The sequence below is a fragment of the Oncorhynchus gorbuscha genome, unplaced genomic scaffold (assembly GCF_021184085.1).
Source record: "Oncorhynchus gorbuscha isolate QuinsamMale2020 ecotype Even-year unplaced genomic scaffold, OgorEven_v1.0 Un_scaffold_2446, whole genome shotgun sequence".
Lineage (NCBI taxonomy): Eukaryota > Metazoa > Chordata > Actinopteri > Salmoniformes > Salmonidae > Oncorhynchus > Oncorhynchus gorbuscha.
The window spans coordinates 2,381-22,916 of record NW_025746955.1 but is presented as its reverse complement, the minus strand read 5'-3'; the positions used below and the strand labels follow the sequence as shown (position 1 = coordinate 22,916).

The window sequence follows — 20,536 nt, the reverse complement described above, 5'->3', positions numbered from 1 at the left end:
GGCTACAAACAGCACGAAATGTCTGGCTCTCTCCGGTAAACGTATTGCGCTGTGAGACTGCCCGTACGCAGCTTGGCTCACGAGAGAGACACGGAACTTCGCTTCGTTCCACCCCTTTGGGCGCTACCTCACGCGCACCACTCCAAACCCAACACAGGAAGATAGATAAGTGCACAAACACATCAAAGTCGTCGGTATAATAGACGAGTTTAATAAGCTGAAGAAGACATTTTAACTGAATTTATGTATTTGCAGTTTCCGACTGAAGTCTTGAACCGGAGAAAACGATTTTAGCCCCATGGACAGCGCATCATAACCCGTTTGTAGCATAGCCTCAAACTGCTGAAATCTGCCTGTTCAATTCGCGCAGCTGGCGTTGGATAAGAACCTGATAGACTATGTTGCAAACGGTTGGCCAGGTGACATATTCATTTTATATCGAGGAAGTTGATAATAACACATCTGGTGAGGATTTAACCTAAATTGCGTACAGCCTATGCGTAGGCTACGACATGACAATGATATCGCTCAAATTGTCGCGTTGAAAGTTTACCTCAGTTCAAATATAGTATTCAATCAATTTGTTGACTAGGCAGTTGAGTTAACTTATCTGAACTCCCTGGTCTGGAAAGAAAAGTTATTGCCTCTCTCCAAAACAACGTTCCGCCCTGGTGAAGATTGAGATTGCTTTTAGGTGTAAACGTCACGCCACCACGGGCTCCCCGTGAGACGTTGATTCATTTTCGTCTCCATTTGTAACGCTTGGCTCGACGTCATCAAACGGAGTCCTTAGGAACATGGTACCTAGTCTAGCGCGAGGCGGACGAGTCAACACAAACCTTTCATCAAAGGGACAGCGTGACCAGGACCACGGGAGAGGTTTCGTTTTGTCGGTCGTAGCGTATAGGCTGTACGGTGTAATTCAACTATGGGTAACGGATTAAACATACATGCCACTATACGTGTGTGTATGTGTGTGCGAGAGAGAGTGTGTGTGTGTGTGTGTGTGTGTGTGTGTGTGTGTGTGTGTGTGTGTGTGTGTGTGTGTGTGTGTGTGTGTGTGTGTGTGTGTGTGTGTGTGTGTGTGTGTGTGTGTGTGTGTGTGTGTGTGTGTGTGTGTGTGTGTGTGTGTGCATATTTAATCACACAGCTCTAATAAGAGACAGTAAGCTTAACTCAATAGTTTATTGAGACAATGAATTATGGAGCAAACAACATCTGTGCTGCCATGTGAGCCCCTCTGGGTGGGTCTGAGAGAGATAACAACATCTGTGCTGCCATGTGAGCCCCTCTGGGTGGGTCTGAGAGAGATAACAACATCTGTGCTGCCATGTGAGCCCCTCTGGGTGGGTCTGAGAGAGATAACAACATCTGTGCTGCCATGTGAGCCCCTCTGGTTGGGTCTGAGAGAGAGATAACAACATCTGTGCTGCCATGTGAGCCCCTCTGGGTGGGTCTGAGAGAGATAACAACATCTGTGCTGCCATGTGAGCCCCCCTGGGTGGGTCTGAGAGAGAGAGATAACAACATCTGTGCTGCCATGTGAGCCCCCCTGGGTGGGTCTGAGAGAGAGATAACAACATCTGTGCTGCCATGTGAGCCCCTCTGGGTGGGTCTGAGAGAGAGAGAACAACATCTGTGAGCCCCCCTGGGTGGGTCTGAGAGAGAGAGAACAACATCTGTGAGCCCCCTGGGTGGGTCTGAGAGAGAGAGAACAACATCTGTGAGCCCCTCTGGGTGGGTCTGAGAGAGAGAGAACAACATCTGTGAGCCCCCTGGGTGGGTCTGAGAGAGAGAACAACATCTGTGAGCCCCTCTGGGTGGGTCTGAGAGAGAAAGCATGTAAGAGGGAGAGAGAGACAGAACAGAGATGTGTGGATAAACCACTTTACCAATCTGTTGGCTCTATAAAACAGCAAAAACATCTACATGATCAATTAAAAAAGAGAAAGAGAGAGAGAGATAATTCACGAAATGGAACAAACACCGAATTGAGACTCTGCATGCAGAATTCGGTAAAAGCACCTCCATGTACAATGTACAACACCAAATAATGCAGAGCAGAATTAGGCCGATAACCGCAAGTTATCAAAATACAGAAAAGAGACATTCAATTCTACAACCACCTAAAAGGAAATGATTCCCAAATAAAGCCATCACCTACAGAGAGATGAACCTGGAGAAGAGTCCCCTAAGCAAGCTGTTCCTGGGGCTCTGTTCACAAACATTAACACACCCCACAGAGCCCCAGCACAGCAGCACAATTAGACCCAACCAAATCATGAGAAAACAAAAAGTTAATTACTTGATACATTGGAAAGAATGAACAAAAAAAACATTGGCCCTAAACAGAGAGTACACATTGGCAGAATACCTGACCACGGTGACTGACCCTAAACAGAGAGTACACATTGGCAGAATACCTGACCACGGTGACTGACCCTAAACAGAGAGTACACAGTGGCAGAATACCTGACCACGGTGACTGACCCTAAACAGAGAGTACACAGTGGCCGAATACCTGACCACTGTGACTGACCCTAAACAGAGAGTACACAGTGGCAGAATACCTGACCACTGTGACTGACCCTAAACAGAGAGTACACAGTGGTAGAATACCTGACCACTGTGACTGACCCTAAACAGAGAGTACACAGTGGTAGAATACCTGACCACTGTGACTGACCCTAAACAGAGAGTACACAGTGGCAGAATACCTGACCACTGTGACTGACCCAAATTTAAGGAAATCTTTAACTGCTGTGTGAACTGACTCAGTAAGCATAGCCTTGCTATTGAGAAAGGCCACCGTAGGCAGACCTGGCTCTCAAGAGAAGACAGGCCATGTGCACACTGCCCACAAAATGAGGTGGAAACTGAGCTGCACTTCCTAACCTCCTGCCAAATATATGACCGTATTAGAGACACATATTTTCCTCTGATTACACAGACCCATGTAGAATTCAAAATCAAACCCAATTTTGATGAACTCGCATATCTATTGAAATACCACAGTTATGCCATCAGAGCAGAAATATTTGTGACCTGTTGCAACAAGGAAAAAGGCAACTAGTGAAGAACAAACACCATTGTAAATACAAACCATATTTATGTTTATTTATTTTACATAATATGACATTTGAAATGTCTTTATTGTTTTGGAACTTTTGTGAGTGTAATGTTTGTGTATTGTTTATTTCGATTTTGTTTTATCTATTTCACTTGCTGTGGCAATGTAAACATGTGTTTCCCAAGCCAATAAAACCCTTGAATTGAAATGGAAAATTCAATTGAGAGAGACACAGAGAGAGAGAGAGAGAGAGAGAGAGAGAGAGAGAGAGAGAGAGAGAGAGAGAGAGAGAGAGAGAGAGAGAGAGAGAGAGAGAGAGAGAGAGAGAGAGAGAGAGAGAGAGAGAGAGAGAGAGAGAGAGAGAGAGAGTGAGAGAGAGAGGGAGAGAGAAATAGAGAGAAAGCGAGAGAAAGAGAGAGGTGAGTGAGAGTGAGAGAGGAAGCGAGAGAGAGTGTAAGTACATCAGGGCTAAATTGTAGACCTGCACAAGGCTGGGATGGGCTACAGGACAATAGGAAAGCAGCTTGGTGAGAAGGCAACAACTGTTGGTGCAATTATTAGAAAATGGAAGAAGTTCAAGATGACGGTCAATCACCCTCGGTCTGGGGCTCCATGCAAGTTCTCACCTCGTGGGGCATCAATGATCATGAGGAAGGTGAGGGATCAGCCCAGAACTACACTGCAGGACCTGGTTAATGACCTGAAGAGAGCTGGGACCACAGTCTCAAAGAAAACCATTAGTAACACACTACGCCCTCATGGATTAAAATCCTGCAGCGCACGCAAGGTCCCCCTGCTCAAGCCAGCGCATGTCCAGGCCTGTCTGAAGTTTGCCAATGACCATCTGGATGATCCAGAGGAGGAATGGGAGAAGGTCATGTGGTCTGATGAGACAAATATAGAGCTTTTTGGTCTACACTCCACTCGCCCTGTTTGGAGGAAGAAGAAGGATGAGCACAACCCCAAGAACACCATCACAACTGTGAAGCATGGAGGTGGAAACATCATCCTTTGGGGATGCTTTTCTGCCAAGGGGACAGGACGGCTGCACCATATTGAGGGGAGGATGGATGGGGCCATGTATCGCGAGATCTTGGCCAACAACCTCCTTCCCTCAGTAAGAGCATTGAAGATGGGTCGTGGCTGGGTCTTTCAGCATGTCAACGACCCAAAACACACAACCAGGGCAACTAAGGAGTGGCTCCGTAAGAAGCATCTCAAGGTCCTGCAGTGGCCTAGCCAGTCTCCAGACCTGAACCCAGTAGAACATCTTTGGAGGGAGCTGAATGTCCGTATTGCCCAGCGACAGCCCCAAAACCTGAAGGATCTGGAGAAGGACTGTATGGAGGAGTGGGCCAAAATCCCTGCTGCAGTGTGTGCAAACCTGGTCAAGAACTGCAGGAAACGTATGGTCTCTGTAATTGCAGACAAAGGTTTCTGTCCCAAATATTAAGTTCTGCTTTTCTGACGGATCAAATACTTATGTCATGAAATAAAATGCAAATTAATTACTTAAAAATCATACAATATGATTTTCTGGATGTTTGTTTTAGATTCCGTCTCTCACAATTGAAGTGCACCTATGATAAGAATTACAGACCTCTACATGCTTTGTAAGTGGGAAAACCTGCAAATTCGGCAGTGTGTCAAATACTTGTTCTCCCCACTGTATGTGTATACATATGTGATGATGGTATTTCTGTGAGGTACAGTATGATACCATTACCGCTTTGCATGATGTTGATATTATGTTGTTGATACACAAACACAAGAATGACACATGCACAGACACACACAAAGAAACACACACACACATATTCACTCGGGAATACACAGACAGACACTGACACACACACACACACACACACACACACACACACACACACACACACACACACACACACACACACACACACACACACACACACACACACACACACACACACACACACACACACACACACACACACACACATTCACTGGAATACACACACGCACAAACACATTGAAATCATGTGGGCTAATTTCATTTCATTGTATGTCTCTCATTGTCTATTTCATCCCCTTTGCTCCTATTCAATATCTACCTCCTCTCTAGCCCCCTGTCACTCATCTACCTCCTCTCCCTATCTCTCTGTCACTCATCTACCTCCTCTCTCTATCCCCCTGTCACTCATCTACCTCCTCTCTCTATCTCTCTGTCACTCATCTACCTCCTCTCTATCCCTCTGTCACTGATCTACCTCCTCTCTCTATCCCCCTGTCACTCATCTACCTCCTCTCTCTATCCCTCTGTCACTCATCTACCTCCTCTCTCTATCCCTCTGTCACTCATCTACCTCCTCTCTCTATCCCCCTGTCATCCCTCATCTACCTCCTCTCTCTATCCCTCTGTCACTGATCTACCTCCTCTCTCTATCCCTCTGTCACTGATCTACCTCTCTCTATCCCTCATCTATCCCTCTGTCACTCATCTACCTCCTCTCTCTATCCCTCTGTCACTGATCTACCTCCTCTCTCTATCCCCCTGTCACTCATCTACCTCCTCTCTCTATCCCTCTGTCACTGATCTACCTCCTCTCTCTATCCCCTGTCACTCATCTACCTCCTCTCTCTATCCCCCTGTCACTCATCTACCTCCTCTCTCTATCCCCCTGTCACTCATCTACCTCCTCTCTCTATCCTCTGTCACTCATCTACCTCCTCTCTCTATCCCTCATCTACCTCCTCTCTCTATCCCCCTGTCACTCATCTACCTCCTCTCTCTATCTCTCTGTCACTGATCTACCTCCTCTCTCTATCTCTCTGTCACTGATTTACCTCCTCTCTCTCATCCCTCTGTCACTGTCATCTACCTCCTCTCTCTATCCCTCTATCTCTCTGTCACTCATCTACCTCCTCTCTCTATCCCCCTGTCACTCATCTACCTCTCTATCCCTCATCTACCCTCTCTCATCCCCCTGTCACTCATCTACCTCTCTCTATCCCCCTGTCACTCATCTACCTCTCTCTCTATCCCCCTGTCACTCATCTACCTCCTCTCTCTATCATCCTATCTCTCTGTCACTCATCTACCTCCTCTCTCTATCCCCCTGTCACTCATCTACCTCCTCTCTCTATCCCCCTGTCACTCATCTACCTCCTATCTCTCTCATCATCTACCTCCTCTCTCTATCCCCTGTCACTCATCTACCTCTCTCTATCCCCTGTCACTCATCTACCTCCTCTCTCTATCCCCCTGTCACTCATCTACCTCTCTCTATCTCTCTGTCACTCATCTACCTCCTCTCTCTATCCCCCTGTCACTCATCTACTCTATCTCTGTCTCTCTATCTCTCTGTCACTCATCTACCTCTCTCTATCCCCCTGTCACTCATCTACCTCCTCTCTCTATCCCTCTGTCACTCATCTACCTCCTCTCTCTATCCCCCTGTCACTCATCTACCTCCTCTCTCTATCCCCCTGTCACTCATCTACCTCCTCTCTCTATCCCTCATCTACCTCCTCTCTCTATCCCTCTGTCACTGATCTACCTCCTCTCTCTATCCCTCTGTCTGATCTACCCTCTCTCTATCCCTCATCTACCTCCTCTCTCTATCCCCTGTCACTCATCTACCTCCTCTCTCTATCCCTCTGTCACTCATCTACCTCCTCTCTCTATCCCCCTGTCACTCATCTACCTCCTCTCTCATCCCTCTGTCACATCTACCTCCTCTCTCTATCCCCCTGTCACTCATCTACCTCTCTCTCTATCCCCCTGTCACTCATCTACCTCCTCTCTCTATCCCCCTGTCACTCATCTACCTCTCTCTATCTCTCTGTCACTCATCTACCTCCTCTCTCTATCCCCCTGTCACTCATCTACCTCTCTCTATCCCTGTCACTGATCTACCTCCTCTCTCATCTCTCTGTCATCTACCTCACTCTCTATCTCCCTCTGTCACTCATCTACCTCCTCTCTCTATCCCTCTCTGTCACTCATCTACCTCCTCTCTCTATCCCCCTGTCACTCATCTACCTCTCTCTATCCCTCATCTCCTCTCTCTATCCCCCTGTCACTCATCTACCTCCTCTCTCTATCCCCCTGTCACTCATCTACCTCCTCTCTATCCCCCTGTCACTCATCTACCTCCTCTCTCTATCCCCCTGTCACTCATCTACCTCTCTCTATCTCTCTGTCACTCATCTACCTCCTCTCTCTATCCCCCTGTCACTCATCTACCTCCTCTCTATCCCCCTGTCACTCATCTATCTCCCTCTGTCACTCATCTACCTATCCCCCTGTCACTCTCTATCTGTCACTCATCTACCTCCCTCTCTATCTCTATCCCCCTGTCACTCATCTACCTCCTCTCTCTATCCCCCTGTCACTCATCTACCTCCTCACTCATCTATCCCCCTGTCACTCATCTACCTCCTCTCTCTATCCCCCTGTCACTCATCTACCTCCTCTCTCTATCTCTCTGTCACTCATCTACCTCCTCTCTCTATCCCCCTGTCACTCATCTACCTCCTCTCTCTATCCCCCTGTCACTCATCTACCTCCTCTCTCTATCCCCCTGTCACTCATCTACCTCCTCTCTCTATCCCCCTGTCACTCATCTACCTCTGTCACTCTCTATCCCCCTGTCACTCATCTACCTCCTCTCTCTATCCCCCTGTCACTCACCTCCCTCTCTATCCCCCTGTCACTCATCTACCTCCTCTCTCTATCCCCCTGTCACTCATCTATCTCTCTGTCACTCATCTACCTCCTCTCTCTATCCCCCTGTCACTCATCTACCTCCTCTCTCTATCCCCCTGTCACTCATCTACCTCTCTCTCATCTCTATCCCCTGTCACTCATCTACCTCCCTCTCTATCCCCCTGTCACTCATCTACCTCTCTCTATCTCTCTGTCATTCATCTACCTCCTCTCTCTATCCCCCTGTCACTCATCTACCTCTCTCTATCTCTCTGTCACTCATCTACCTCCTCTCTATCTCTCTGTCACTCATCTACCTCCTCTCTCTAGCCATCTGTCACTCATCTACCTCCTCTCTATCCTTCTGTCACTCATCTACTCTCGCTCTTATCTACCTCCCTCACTCCCTCCATCTCTCTCTGCAGTCACTCTGGGCCTGTATGTGTGTGTGCTGCTCGTGCAAGTCTTTCTCCCTCTGTGAGCATGTGTGTGTGTCTGTGCATGTGTGTGTTTCTGTGCATGTGTGTGGGAAAGCAGGGAGCAGGTGTGGACTGGCAGGAATTGGCCCCAGAGAGACTCTTGACACACTCTGACACACTCTGACACACACACACACTCTGACACACAAACACACTCTGACACACACACACACACACACACACACACACACACACACACACACACACACACACACACACACACACACACACACACACACACACACACACACACACACACACACACACACACACACACACACACACACACACACACACACAGAGAGAGAGAGAGGAAGACTTGCATGACCAGCGAACCAACACTAGAGAGATGACTCCAGATTCAAGTCGAAATTGAATCTGAAGTGACATTTTTTTGCAGGTCACCAGGATATCGGGAGACACAGTCAAAACCGTCCACTAACCAATCAAGATACTATCCATGATGCAGCTGTAGAACTTATTGAGGATGTGAGGGCCCATGCCACATCTTTTCAGCCTCCTGAGGGGGAAGAGGTGCTGTTGTACCCTCTTCATGACTGTGCTGGTGTGTGTGGACCATGATAGATCCTTAGTGATGTGGACACTGAAGAACTTGAAGCTCTTGACCCACTACAGCCCCGTCGATATGAATGGGGACATGCTCGGCAGTATGTTTCCTGTTGTCCACGATCATAAATGTTGTCTTGGTGATGTTGAGGAAGAGGTTGTCGTCCTTGCACCACACTGCCAGGTCTCTGACTTCCTCTCTATAGGCTGTCTCATTGTCGTCTGTGATCAGGCGTCCCACCATTGTGTTGTCAGCAAACTTAATGATGGTGTTGGAGTCGTGCAGTCATGGGTGAACAAGGGGTAGTACACGAGGGGACTGAGCACGCACCCCTGAGGGGTCCCCGTGTTGAGGGTCAGTGTGGCGGATGATTGCTGCCTACCCTCACCACCTGGGGGCGGCCCGTCAGGAAGTCCAGGATCCAGTTGCAGAGGGAGGTGTTCAGTCCCAGGGTCCTTAGCTTAGTGATGATCTTGGAGGGCACTACAGTGTTCAACACTGAGCTGTAGTCAATAAACAGCAGGCAGTGTGGAGGGCAATAGAATTGGGTCATCTGTGTGATCTGTTGGGGCAGGATGAAAATTTGAGTGGGACCAATATGTCTGAGATGATTATGTTGATATGAGCCACGACCAGCCTTTCAAAGCATTCCATGGCTACAGATGTGAGTGCTACGGTTCGACAGTCATTGAAACAGGTTGTCTTGGAGTTCTTGTGCACAGGGACATAGTAGTCTGCTTTAAACATATAGCTATTACAGACTGGGACAGTGAAGATATTTCTCAGCTGGTCAGCGCATGCTTGGCTACTGAGAGCGTGATCACACAGTCGTCCGAAACAGCTGGTGCTCTTATGCATGGTTCAGTGTTGCTTATGCGTCCTGGTAATCTGTGAACGTTTTCTGTGACCCTGTTAAAAGGGCTGACAAGCTGACAAGGTAAAACTCTGTTGGTTTGCCCCTGAACAAGGCAGTTAACCCACTATTCCTAGGACGTCATTGTAAATAAGAAGTTGTTCTTAACGGACTTAGTTAAATAAAGGTAAAATAAAAAAATATAAATAAATAAAGGTCTTATTCCCATCGGCTATGGAGAGTGTGATCACACAGTCGTCCAGAACAGCTGGTGCTCCTATGCATGATTCAGTGTTGCTTGCCTCGAAGCGAGGATAGAAGGCATTTAGTCCATCTGGTAAACTCGCGTCATTGGGCAGCTCGTGGCTTGGTTTCCCTTTGTAATCCGTGATAGTACAATCCATGACTTCATCAGTAGTACAATGTGTTTCCTACCTCTCTGCACCACGACAATTCCAAATTCCAAACTGCAGGTCTAGAATCCCAGCCAACATTCCATCATGCTTCCCAAACATATGATTGACTGCATCTCTGTCCAGGGCTAGGACATCTATAGTTATAATGACGCACACTGTCAGGCAAATCATTTACAAATTAGCATATGAGAAAGAGACATCTCATCCTCATACTATGTGAATCCCAAATAGCACACTATTCACTACATAGTGCACAACTTTGGACCAGAGCCCATGGGCTATAGGGAATTTCAGACATAACCTAGGTGATGATTTGTGAAGTGTTGTTGAAGTAGTCTGTCTCAAAGCGTGGTCCTGTAGACTAGAGGTGTTGAAGTAGTCAGACTCAAACCGTGGTCCTGTAGACTAGAGGTGATGTTGAAGTAGTCAGTCACAAACCGTGGTCCTGTAGACTAGAGGTGTTGTTGAAGTAGTCAGACACAAACCGTGGTCCTGTAGACTAGAGGTGTTGTTGAAGTAGTCAGACACAAACCGTGGTCCTGTAGACTAGAGGTGTTGTTGAAGTAGTCAGACACAAACCGTGGTCCTGTAGACTAGAGGTGTCGTTGAAGTAGTCAGACACAAACCGTTGTCCTGTAGACTAGAGGTGTTGTTGAAGTAGTCAGACACAAACCGTGGTCCTGTAGACTAGAGGTGTCGTTGAAGTAGTCAGACACAAACCATGGTCCTGTAGACTAGAGGTGTTGTTAAAGTAGTCAGTAACAAACCGTGTTCCTGTAGACTAGAGGTGTTGAAGTAGTCAGACTCAAACCGTGGTCCTGTAGACTAGAGGTGATGTTGAAGTAGTCAGTCTCAAACCGTGGTCCTGTAGACTAGAGGTGTTGAAGTAGTCAGTCACAAACCGTGGTCCTGTAGACTAGAGGTGTTGAAGTAGTCAGACACAAACCGTGGTCCTGTAGACTAGAGGTGTCGTTGAAGTAGTCAGATACAAACCGTGGTCCTGTAGACTAGAGGTGTTGTTAAAGTAGTCAGTAACAAACCGTGGTCCTGTAGACTAGAGGTGTTGAAGTAGTCAGACTCAAACCGTGGTCCTGTAGACTAGAGGTGATGTTGAAGTAGTCAGTCTCAAACCGTGGTCCTGTAGACTAGAGGTGTCGTTTAAGTAGTCAGTCACAAACCGTGGTCCTGTAGACTAGAGGTGTTGAAGTAGTCAGTCACAAACCGTGGTCCTGTAGACTAGAGGTGTCGTTGAAGTAGTCAGACACAAACCGTGGTCCTGTAGACTAGAGGTGTTGTTAAAGTAGTCAGTAACAAACCGTGTTCCTGTAGACTAGAGGTGTTGAAGTAGTCAGACTCAAACCGTGGTCCTGTAGACTAGAGGTGATGTTGAAGTAGTCAGTCTCAAACCGTGGTCCTGTAGACTAGAGGTGTTGAAGTAGTCAGTCACAAACCGTGGTCCTGTAGACTAGAGGTGTTGAAGTAGTCAGACACAAACCGTGGTCCTGTAGACTAGAGGTGTCGTTGAAGTAGTCAGATACAAACCGTGGTCCTGTAGACTAGAGGTGTTGTTAAAGTAGTCAGTAACAAACCGTGGTCCTGTAGACTAGAGGTGTTGAAGTAGTCAGACTCAAACCGTGGTCCTGTAGACTAGAGGTGATGTTGAAGTAGTCAGTAACAAACCGTGGTCCTGTAGACTAGAGGTGTTGTTGAAGTAGTCAGTCACAAACCGTGGTCCTGTAGACTAGAGGTGTTGAAGTAGTCAGTCACAAACCGTGGTCCTGTAGACTAGAGGTGTCGTTGAAGTAGTCAGACACAAACCGTGGTCCTGTAGACTAGAGGTGTTGTTAAAGTAGTCAGTAACAAACCGTGTTCCTGTAGACTAGAGGTGTTGAAGTAGTCAGACTCAAACCGTGGTCCTGTAGACTAGAGGTGATGTTGAAGTAGTCAGTCTCAAACCGTGGTCCTGTAGACTAGAGGTGTTGAAGTAGTCAGTCACAAACCGTGGTCCTGTAGACTAGAGGTGTTGAAGTAGTCAGTCACAAACCGTGGTCCTGTAGACTAGAGGTGTTGAAGTAGTCAGTCACAAACCGTGGTCCTGTAGACTAGAGGTGTTGTTGAAGTAGTCAGTCTCAAACCGTGGTCCTGTAGACTAGAGGTGTTGAAGTAGTCAGTCTCAAACCGTGGTCCTGTAGACTAGAGGTGTTGAAGTAGTCAGTAACAAACCGTGGTCCTGTAGACTAGAGGTGTTGTTGAAGTAGTCAGACACAAACCGTGGTCCTGTAGACTAGAGGTGTTGAAGTAGTCAGTCTCAAACCGTGGTCCTGTAGACAAGAGGTGTTGTTGAAGTAGTCAGTAACAAACCGTCGTCCTGTAGACTAGAGGTGTTGTTGAAGTAGTCAGACACAAACCGTGGTCCTGTAGACTAGAGGTGTCGTTGAAGTAGTCAGACACAAACCGTGGTCCTGTAGACTAGAGGTGTTGTTGAAGTAGTCAGTAACAAACCGTGGTCCTGTAGTCTAGAGGTGTTGTTGAAGTAGTCAGTAACAAACCGTGGTCCTGTAGACTAGAGGTGTTGAAGTAGTCAGACTCAAACCGTGGTCCTGTAGACTAGAGGTGTTGTTGAAGCAGTCAGTAACAAACAATGGTCCTGTAGACTAGAGGTGTTGAAGTAGTCAGTAACAAACCGTGGTCCTGTAGACTAGAGGTGTTGAAGTAGTCAGTAACAAACCGTGGTCCTGTAGACTAGAGGTGTTGAAGTAGTCAGTCACAAACCGTGGTCCTGTAGACTAGAGGTGTTGTTGAAGCAGTCAGTAACAAACAGTGGTCCTGTAGACTAGAGGTGTTGAAGTAGTCAGTAACAAACCATGGTCCTGTAGACTAGAGGTTTTGTTGAAGTAGTCAGTAACAAACCGTGGTCCTGTAGACTAGAGGTGTTGTTGAAGTAGTCAGACACAAACTGTGGTCCTGTAGACTAGAGGTGTTGTTGAAGTAGTCAGACACAAACCGTGGTCCTGTAGACTAGAGGTGTTGTTGAAGTAGTCAGTAACAAACCGTGGTCCTGTAGACTAGAGGTGTTGAAGTAGTCAGTAACAAACCGTGGTCCTGTAGACTAGAGGTGTTGAAGTAGTCAGTCACAAACCGTGGTCCTGTAGACTAGAGGTGTTGTTGAAGTAGTCAGACACAAACCGTGGTCCTGTAGACTAGAGGTGTTGTTGAAGTAGTCAGTAACAAACCGTGGTCCTGTAGACTAGAGGTGTTGTTGAAGTAGTCAGACACAAACCGTGGTCCTGTAGACTAGAGGTGTTGTTGAAGTAGTCAGTAACAAACCGTGGTCCTGTCGACTAGAGGTGTTGTTGAAGTAGTCAGACACAAACCGTGGTCCTGTAGACTAGAGGTGTTGTTGAAGTAGTCAGTAACAAACCGTGGCCCTGTAGACTAGAGGTGTTGTTGAAGTAGTCAGTAACAAACCGTGGTCCTGTAGACTAGAGGTGTTGTTGAAGTAGTCAGTAACAAACCGTGGTCCTGTAGACTAGAGGTGTTGAAGTAGTCAGTCACAAACCGTGGTCCTGTAGACTAGAGGTGTCGTTGAAGTAGTCAGACACAAACCGTGGTCCTGTAGACTAGAGGTGTCATTGAAGTAGTCAGACACAAACCGTGGTCCTGTAGACTAGAGGTGTTGTTGAAGTAGTCAGACACAAACCGTGGTCCTGTAGACTAGAGGTGTTGAAGTAGTCAGTAACAAACCGTGGTCCTGTAGACTAGAGGTGTCGTTGAAGTAGTCAGACACAAACCGTGGTCCTGTAGACTAGAGGTGTTGAAGTAGTCAGTAACAAACCGTGGTCCTGTAGACTAGAGGTGTCGTTGAAGTAGTCAGACACAAACCGTGGTCCTGTAGACTAGAGGTGTTGAAGTAGTCAGACACAAACCGTGGTCCTGTAGACTAGAGGTGTTGTTGAAGTAGTCAGTAACAAACCGTGGTCCTGTAGACTAGAGGTGTTGAAGTAGTCAGACACAAACCGTGGTCCTGTAGACTAGAGGTGTTGTTGAAGTAGTCAGTAACAAACCGTGGTCCTGTAGACTAGAGGTGTTGAAGTAGTCAGTAACAAACCGTGGTCCTGTAGACTAGAGGTGTCGTTGAAGTAGTCAGACACAAACCGTGGTCCTGTAGACTAGAGGTGTTGAAGTAGTCAGACACAAACCGTGGTCCTGTAGACTAGAGGTGTTGTTGAAGTAGTCAGTAACAAACCGTGGTCCTGTAGACTAGAGGTGTTGAAGTAGTCAGACACAAACCGTGGTCCTGTAGACTAGAGGTGTTGTTGAAGTAGTCAGTAACAAACCGTGGTCCTGTAGACTAGAGGTGTTGTTGAAGTAGTCAGTAACAAACCGTGGTCCTGTAGACTAGAGGTGTTGTTGAAGCTCTTCTAAAATCACAGTGGGTTAAAACAATCAACTAACAACCACCAAGACTTTGATTATTGCAGAACTGAGTCAGGTGTCCAGAACCTCTAGCTGTCCAGGACCAGGGTTGGCGATCACTGTTCTATGTTCGTCGAATCTATAGAATCTACATCTCTAGCTGTCCAGGACCAGGGTTGGCGATCACTGTTCTATGTTCGTCGAATCTATAGAATCTACATCTCTAGCTGTCCAGGACCAGGGTTGGCGATCACTGTTCTATGTTCGTCGAATCTATAGAATCTACATCTGTCCAGGACCAGGGTTGGCGATCACTGTTCTATGTTCGTCGAATCTATAGAATCTACATCTCTAGCTGTCCAGGACCAGGGTTGGCGATCACTGTTCTATGTTCGTCGAATCTATAGAATCTACATCTGTCCAGGACCAGGGTTGGCGATCACTGTTCTATGTTCGTCGAATCTATAGAATCTACATCTCTAGCTGTCCAGGACCAGGGTTGGCGATCACTGTTCTATGTTCGTCGAATCTATAGAATCTACATCTCTAGCTGTCCAGGACCAGGGTTGGCGATCACTGTTCTATGTTCGTCGAATCTATAGAATCTACATCTGTCCAGGACCAGGGTTGGCGATCACTGTTCTATGTTCGTCAAATCTATAGAATCTACATCTGTCCAGGACCAGGGTTGGCGATCACTGTTCTATGTTCGTCGAATCTATAGAATCTACATCTGTCCAGGACCAGGGTTGGCGATCACTGTTCTATGTTCGTCGAATCTATAGAATCTACATCTGTCCAGGACCAGGGTTGGCGATCACTGTTCTATGTTCGTCGAATCTATAGAATCTACATCTCTAGCTGTCCAGGACCAGGGTTGGCGATCACTGTTCTATGTTCGTCGAATCTATAGAATCTACATCTGTCCAGGACCAGGGTTGGCGATCACTGTTCTATGTTCGTCGAATCTATAGAATCTACATCTGTCCAGGACCAGGGTTGGCGATCACTGTTCTATGTTCGTCGAATCTATAGAATCTACATCTGCATTGCTTGCTGTTTGGGGTTTTAGGCTGGGTTTCTGTAGAAGCCTTTGGTGACATCAGCTGATGATAAAAGGAAGACATTTGATTTGATTTGCTAGGCCCTGGTCAAAAGTAGTCCACTCAATAGAAAAGGGATGAAAACATGTTCTGAGGTGTTTACTTCACAAATTACTACTGCAGAGCAATACACCAACTCAATAGAAATGATTGAGCCTCAATTAACTTACAAACAAATACATTACAAGATAATTTGATTTTTTTTGTATGTTTCATAAGTCAGTCAATGATAAGCAGAAATCTGGGAAATATAAGCTTTTCCAACTGTTATATTTATTTATCCATATCCTATCAGCAACCATATTCTATATGAACATGTACATGTCAGTCTTATAATAAGATTGATTTTTAAATTCTCGATAGACGAGATACAGGTCGACGTTTCATTTGGTCCTTTATGTTCAACTTACTTATGTTTCATATCCTGGTTAATAAAAGTGTCTATTTCCATGTTCTGACAGGATGTTTTCACAATCAGTGTGCAACCACAAAGTCCTTCCCCTGGGCTATTTCACCCAGGACAAATACAATAGTCTTCCACATCCAGGCACCTCTATCTGACAGGCCGTGTCGCGCTAACACTTGTCCCCCCCATCTGGACAAAAGGACCCATCACAACAAATGTACATTTCCTCCTCTCTCCCCTATCTTTAGATGCTAAAAGCACTTAGCCCGATTGCTTTAAACATGCTGTGTTAAAAGAAATGTCCCAAAAAGGCTGGGTAATGTATTTTTCCTGTCGTGGCCGGGAACCTAAGTTGCCTCTGACAGGGGAGCATGAAGCCTCACAGAGAGGAGTCACAATATACCTGTTCCTACCCCTTCTATTAGTACAATGGTGGGGGGAGAACTGGATGGGAATTAGTCTTCCCGTCAGGACTGATTAGTGTGACGTGCCAGAGCACTTCCTGGTTAGCTAATGCTGGGGCTCTGTGTCTGTGTCCGTGTGTGTCTGCACACATCTTTTATTCATGTTTTCCTAAATTCCCGGGCAACGAGACATGACGTCCATTACTGTTCACCCTTTCCTCCCTCTTTTTCTCTCCTTTCCTCTCATCTTCATCATCATCATCTTATTCTTCTTCTTCTTCTTCTCCTCTTCCTCATCATCATCATAATCTTCTTCTTCCTCCATCTTCTTCTTCTTCTTCTCATCTTCCTCTTCTTCTTCTCCATCTTCTTCTTATTCTCCATCTTCTTCTTCTTAACCTCTTCTTCTTCATCTTCTTCTTCTCCATCTTCTTCTACTTCTCATCTTCCTCTTCTTCTTCTCCATCTTCTTCTTCTCCATCTTCTTCTTCTTCTCCATCTTCTTCTTCTTCGTCATCTTCTTCTTCTCCATCTTCTTCCTCTTTTTCTTCTTCTTCTTCTTCATTTTCTTCGCATCTTCCTCTTCTTCTTCTCATTTTCTTCTTCATCTCCATCTTCTTCTTCTCCTTCTCATCTTCCTCTTCATCATCATCATCATAATCTTCTTCTTCCTCCATCTTCTTCTTCTTCTTCGCATCTTCCTCTTCTTCTTCTCCACCATCTTCTTCTTCTCCATCTTCTTCTTCTTCTCCTCCTCCATCTTCTTCTTCTTCTCCTCCTCCATCTTCTTCTTCTTCTTCGTCCATCTTCTTCCTCTTCTCATCTTCCTCTTCATCTTTTCCATCTTCTCCATCTTCTTATTCTTCTCCTTCTTCTTCTTCTCATCTTCTTCCTCTCATCTTCCTCTTCATCTTTTCCATCTTCTTCTTCTTCTTCTTCTTCTTCTTCTTCTTCTTCTTCTCATCTTCCTCTTCATCTTTTCCATCTTCTTCTTCTTCTTCTTCTTCTTCTTCTCATCTTCCTCTTCTTCTTCTTCTTCTCTTTCTTTTGCTCCCTCTTCTCCTCTCACCTATTGTCATTTCTTCCCCTCTCCTCCGTTCTCTTTTTATCCCCCCCTCCCATCTCTCCTCTCTGCACTTATCCCACCTCCTCATCCCCCTCTCTCGCTTCACCTCTCTATCTATCAAATGCGTTCTCACCCACTCCACTCATCTAAAGCTTTTTCATGCTCAGGCCAGGAGTGCCGTCATTCTGTCTCTTCCCAAACAGACGATAAGAATACCTTCTCCACTGGAACTTTTAGACCTCCCTGAATTATTCATCCCCAGTGTTTCAGCCAATCGCACACCACCCTGAGAAAATACTTTTCTGCTTTTTATTTGAAAACATCAAGTAAATGGAGCTTCGGTGTTCGGAACTTTGGTGGTGGATTCTAGAAGACATGATAATGATATAACTTTCTCTATAAAGAATGGAAAAAGAAAAGATGAAGAAAATGACGGCCATTTTGAAGGAAGTAGTATAATGTGTGGATAGGACTAGAAGGACAAAAATACAATGAACACAGACAGAATCTAACACATTTCACTGTAGACTTTATCACAACTGTATCCATACACACATAACTGTGTATCTATTGGCATGTAGGTATGTAAGTGAAGTGGAGCATATCAGTCCCGAAGGCTATGGATTATCATCTAAACACTTGTCTCTGACTGTTATAGGTAGTGATATAATATAACCATACAGTCTGTTATAGGTAGTGATATAATATAACCAGTCTGTTATAGGTAGTGATATAATATAACCAGTCTGTTATAGGTAGTGATATAATATAACCATACAGTCTGTTATAGGTAGTGATATAATATAACCATACAGTCTGTTATAGGTAGTGATATAATATAACCATACAGTCTGTTATAGGTAGTGATATAATATAACCAGTCTGTTATAGGTAGTGATATAATATAACCAGTCTGTTATAGGTAGTGATATAATATAACCATACAGTCTGTTATAGGTAGTGATATAATATAACCAGTCTGTTATAGGTAGTGATATAATATAACCAGTCTGTTATAGGTAGTGATATAATATAACCAGTCTGTTATAGGTAGTGATATAATATAACCAGTCTGTTATAGGTAGTGATATAATATAACCAGTCTGTTATAGGTAGTGATATAATATAACCATACAGTCTGTTTATAGGTAGTCTGTGATATAATATAACCATACAGTCTGTTTATAGTGTATAACCCAGTCTGTTATAGGTAGTGATATAATATAACCAGTCTGTTATAGGTAGTGATATAATATAACCATACAGTCTGTTATAGGTAGTGATATAATATAACCAGTCTGTTATAGGTAGTGATATAATATAACAGTCTGTTATAGGTAGTGATATAATATAACAGTCTGTTATAGGTAGTGATATAATATAACCATACAGTCTGTTATAGGTAGTGATATAATATAACCAGTCTGTTATAGGTAGTGATATAATATAACCAGTCTGTTATAGGTATGATATAATATAACAGTCTGTTATAGGTAGTGATATAATATAACCAGTCTGTTATAGGTAGTGATATAATATAACCATACAGTCTGTTATAGGTAGTGATATAATATAACCAGTCTGTTATAGGTAGTGATATAATATAACCAGTCTGTTATAGGTAGTGATATAATATAACCAGTCTGTTATAGGTAGTGATATAATATAACCAGTCTGTTATAGGTAGTGATATAATATAACCAGTCTGTTATAGGTAGTGATATAATATAACCAGTCTGTTATAGGTAGTGATATAATATAACCAGTCTGTTATAGGTAGTGATATAATATAACCAGTCTGTTATAGGTAGTGATATAATATAACCAGTCTGTTATAGGTAGTGATATAATATAACCATACAGTCTGTTATAGGTAGTGATATAATATAACCAGTCTGTTATAGGTAGTGATATAATATAACCAGTCTGTTATAGGTAGTGATATAATATAACCATACAGTCTGTTATAGGTAGTGATATAATATAACCAGTCTGTTATAGGTAGTGATATAATATAACCAGTGATATAATATAACCAGTCTGTTATAGGTAGTGATATAATATAACCAGTCTGTTATAGGTAGTGATATAATATAACAGTCTGTTATATACAGTCTGTTATAGGTAGTGATATAATATAACCAGTCTGTTATAGGTAGTGATATAATATAACCATACAGTCTGTTATAGGTAGTGATATAATATAACCATACAGTCTGTTATAGGTAGTGATATAATATAACCATACAGTCTGTTATAGGTAGTGATATAATATAACCATACAGTCTGTTATAGGTAGTGATATAATATAACCAGTCTGTTATAGGTAGTGATATAATATAACCATACAGTCTGTTATAGGTAGTGATATAATATAACCAGTCTGTTATAGGTAGTGATATAATATAACCATACAGTCTGTTATAGGTAGTGATATAATATAACCAGTCTGTTATAGGTAGTGATATAATATAACCAGTCTGTTATAGGTAGTGATATAATATAACCAGTCTGTTATAGGTAGTGATATAATATAACCAGTCTGTTATAGGTAGTGATATAATATAACAGTCTGTTATAGGTAGTGATATAATATAACCAGTCTGTTATAGGTAGTGATATAATATAACCAGTCTGTTATAGGTAGTGATATAATATAACCATACAGTCTGTTATAGGTAGTGATATAATATAACCATACAGTCTGTTATAGGTAGTGATATAATATAACCATACAGTCTGTTATAGGTAGTGATATAATATAACCATACAGTCTGTTATAGGTAGTGATATAATATAACCATACAGTCTGTTATAGGTAGTGATATAATATAACCATACAGTCTGTTATAGGTAGTGATATAATATAACCATACAGTCTGTTATAGGTAGTGATATAATATAACCAGTCTGTTATAGGTAGTGATATAATATAACCAGTCTGTTATAGGTAGTGATATAATATAACCATACAGTCTGTTATAGGTAGTGATATAATATAACCATACAGTCTGTTATAGGTAGTGATATAATATAACCATACAGTCTGTTATAGGTAGTGATATAATATA

At 44.1% G+C, this 20,536-nt stretch overlaps 1 pseudogene; it reads right to left on the bottom strand.

Annotated features, from left to right (window-relative positions):
• Positions 1–717, bottom strand: part of LOC124025779 — a 54,501-nt pseudogene extending 53,784 nt beyond the window's left edge.
• Positions 718–20,536: the final 19,819 nt, after the last annotated feature.